The 4,138-nt window shown below is 39.6% G+C and overlaps 1 pseudogene; it reads right to left on the reverse strand.

The window, feature by feature from the left end:
• Positions 1–3,464: 3,464 nt before the first annotated feature.
• LOC123837819 (small ribosomal subunit protein uS15-like) lies at positions 3,465–3,883 on the reverse strand (annotated as a pseudogene).
• Positions 3,884–4,138: the final 255 nt, after the last annotated feature.

The following is a 4,138-nucleotide window of genomic DNA, read 5'->3' on the forward strand; positions in this document are numbered from 1 at the left end:
AAGAAAGAAAGAAAGAAAGAAAGAAAGAAAGAAAGAAAGAAAGAAAGAAAGAAAGAAAGAAAGAAAAGAAAGAAGAAAAGAAAGAAGCGGGGACCTAGCCCTCAGAACACACTGCATGGTGCTGAGAGGTGCTTCACCAATGTCACTGGGAATGAACAGCACCTAACAGAAGAACACCACTGACAGCAAAGTAGAATGAAGGCACTTAAAATCAGCAAACTTTTTTTCTCTCTTATTTGCCACATCACCAGGATTGGGTAGCTGGGGTGGCCACATAATGTGGCCATGCCCATGAAAAATTGAAATAGGCATTGTCAACCCCATACCACTTTTTTCTGCAAGTGGCTACCCCACCACCTGAGCCTTAGATTCTACCCCATGCTACCAAAAAAAGACATCTCACTTTTATTCCTCTCATCTCTCAGAACTCTGACTCTTGAGCAGAGTGACACGAGGGTGGAAAGCAGTTGGATCTGTCACCCTAATGGCAATGCCCAAAAGAGCCTGTTCATGGAATCTCCAAAGCTCTACTGGTTACTCTTTTCCTAAGGCTTGCTATTAACTAAAATATTAACTGCTGTTAGAGCAATTCACGAGGACCCAAGTTCAAAGTAAAGATGATTTTGAAAGAAGGGAATACGTTTAGCTTTTTAAAAAAAGTTTAATTTTAATTATTTTGCCATTATTTATCTATTCATATGACAAACTCCTCCTTTGATTTTGTAAAACTATACCATTTCCCTTCAATATATCCCATTTTTCTTAGGTTAACCTGATTTGGTTTGTAACTGTAACCAAAGGAATGTAACTGACATAGTGACTAATAAAAATATTAATTAATGAATGCTCAACTTAGAAGTACAAGCTCAAAGTTATAATATGCATTCAAATGCGGTTTGATTTCTTAAGGTGACAATTTCCAAAATGGGATAGTCCCATAGCTGATAAAATCCAAATTGGAATCTCTGACTTTGAAAGTGTTTAGCCTCGGGGTGCCTGGGTGGCTCAGTTGGTTGAGCATCTGACTCTCTATTTCAACTCAGGTCATGATCTCATAGTCTTGAGATCGAGCCCTGTGTCCAGGTCTGCATTCAACATGAGCCTGCGTGAGATTCTCTCCTTCTCCCTCTGCCCCTCCCCACTCACACACACTCTCTCTAAAATAAATAAATCTTTAAGAAAAAGAAAAAAAAAAGAAAGCATTCAACTTCTATTCCAGTTGTTCCTATATATGTGACAAAAAATATATATATACATATATATGCTTAAAAGATCTTATGAGTTTTGTTTGATTATATTTTTCATTTGGAAAATATAATGTGGTTAAAATGAAGTTTAATCTTCATGCCTGGGGATCTCATCGTTTCTGCTACATGTCACAAGCTAGGGAGATGTTCAGGTTGGAGGGGTAGGTCCCTTCCTCTAAGCTAAGAAATTTAAAGGACCCAGTGTCAAGTACCCCCCCCCAAACACACACACCCCATTTGTAATCTTTCCTAAGGATAAAATAGACTCTAACTTATATTACTTTAATTAGTGTTCTTGGCAAGTCTTCATTTGACCGGCCAAGATTCATCCTACAGAAAAACACAGTTTACTGTTGGGGGATGATAAGCTGCTAATGCTGAGAAGCCCTAGAGAAGCTCCTTAGCAGGTTGATTGACTTGTCATTGTTTCCTAGAAGACTATTCAAAACCTCCCCCTATGGTTTTGGATAGCATTTTTCAAAAATGAAGAAAATGAAAATGAAAAAAAACAATGGTTAAGACAATTCACCAGGACACAAGTTCAAGGTAAAGATGATTTTGACAGAAGATAAATACTTCTAGCTTTAAAGGAGGGGGAGGGATATTTAATTGGGGGGATAACGTTGCCATTATTCATCTCTTTATCTATGAACATCAGGTGTTTATTCTGGGCTCTGCATGCAGACCTGTAAGTACCATGTTTAGGTGACTTCTTTCTGACACTCTCCCAGTAGAAATGTTGCCTTATTCTTATGATAAATCCCACCCCTTAGCTTCCATACTTGCCACCAGTTGCCAAGGAAACTTTCCTGCCTTGTGCATATAGGAGAATTTTATCATCTTAAAAAAAAAAATCCTTGTGGGCAATTGTTTATTTCTCATTCTTATCAGGCAGTGGGAAGGAAAACACAGTTTCTAATCCTAATGAAGAAAAGTTTCAGTTTGCCACAAAACCATGTTTTGCCACATGAGCTAAGACAGTGGTTTCTAAATGCGAGTTCAGGGACAAGCTTACATCAGAAATAATGGAGGAGCTTCACTAAAAAGCACAAATCTCTGGGCTTCACCTGATCCAATGAATCAGTCATTTTAATGGAAAACAGGTCCATTTGAAAGACCGAAGTGTAGTTGCACTTGCTATATACAAAGGTGTCCAAGAGACTGCAGCCAGGAAAAGCAAGGGATGGAGCAGTAGGTACAAAAATGATCACATTTGGGGCGCCTGGGTGGCTCAGTCGTTAAGCATCTGCCTTCAGCTCAGGTCATGATCCCAGAGTCCTGGGATCGAGCCCCACATCGGGCTCCCTGCTCCGCGGGAAGCCTGCGTCTCCCTCTCCCCCTCCCCCTGCTTGTGTTCCCTCTCTCGCTGTGTCTCTCTCTGTCAAATAAATAAATAAAATCTTTTAAAAAAAAAAAAAGATCACATTTGAGAAAAATAGATATAAACATTCATATGATTGTACTACGTACAAAGGGATTTGGAAGACGATACACAAAATACGTGAACAGTGGGGTTATTCTAGGAAGTGCAAAGTGGAAGAGGGGATTTACTTTCCGCTTTTACCCTTCGGCACACTTTTTTGAATTATTATCATACTAACCAATAGCATGAACAACTATTAAATTTGAAATTAATTTATCAACAGTGAAAATATATTAAAAGCTTTCCAGAGCATTCTGATCATCAACAGTTTCAGGGACCATTGCACCAGGCAAATGATATAAAAGTCCATTAGTTTAATTTCTCATTAAAGGAACTGGGCGTACCCTCAAGATGCAAGTTCTTCCAATTATCCCGTAAATACCAGGCCGCCAAGCAATGTTGACACCTGCTAGCATTTAGCTACCCAGAAAGTAATAATGAAGAATAAATGTTGAGGGAATAAACAACTCACATTGAAATTGGAGTGGAAACATTATAGCTCCGCAAGAAAAAAGTCTTACAACTGTTTTTACAGGGAAGACAGACTGAGAAACTAAATTCTTACTCACCATCTTATATGTCCCATGAACAGAATACTTCATCTCACTTCTTTCAGGAAAAAGATCTGTAAGTCAAGCTAAACTTTTTACTGCTCTGGTTCCCTCCTGGAAAAGTTTGATTGTTAGTGGCCAGCATATTGAGTGTTATGGTTAAGAATTGTAATCACTTCAATATAGGTCTTTTTTTTTTCTAGTTCGACTTAATGACTTTATTGCTTGAGGACATAGACAAATTTATGCAACCAGAGCAGAGGCTGTGGATGACTTGTATTTCCAGTTGGAGGGGAGGACTCTTTGGTCTTATAATATCAAGTCAACGGCTAATACAGCTCTCGATCAGCATCAGTCAGATTTAGCATCCTTTCTGTTCCTCTCAAGATGCTTTTGAACAGCAACAACTTTCTTAATCCAATGGTAGAGATCCTCAGGAAGAGAGGGAGCAAGTCTTTTGGACTTAAGAATCCTCAGGATTTGATTGCCTGTCACAAAACATACTTGTGCAACACCATGTGAGTCTCTCAGAATCACACCAGTTTGTGAGGGAGTCAGGCCCTTCTTGGCCAGTTTGTAGATCTGCTCCTTCATGTCATCAGATGGTGGTAAGGCAGAGCCCACAAGGGCAGGCCCTTCCCGGGAGCATGCATGCGACCCATGAAGGCACCGGTCAGAAGGCAAAAACCCATTCTGATTCAGGTCTTAATGAAATAGGCTGCATCAGCCCCAAATGGAATATTCTTCAGCATTCCTCGGTAATAATATTCCACTGCCACTAGCCAAAGAGAAAGAATCTCCTACTGCTTAGATTATCACTTTGGGATACTAGCTCTAACACATTTTTACTCTTTCTCATCCTCCTCCATGCCATTGTCTTGGCCCAACACCCTGCCATTAGCCATTTATAGATGAAA

This window comes from Mirounga angustirostris, unplaced genomic scaffold (genome assembly GCF_029215605.1).
Source record: "Mirounga angustirostris isolate CCGP_5_RB_7025 unplaced genomic scaffold, mMirAng1.0.hap1 SCAF_5, whole genome shotgun sequence".
Lineage (NCBI taxonomy): Eukaryota > Metazoa > Chordata > Mammalia > Carnivora > Phocidae > Mirounga > Mirounga angustirostris.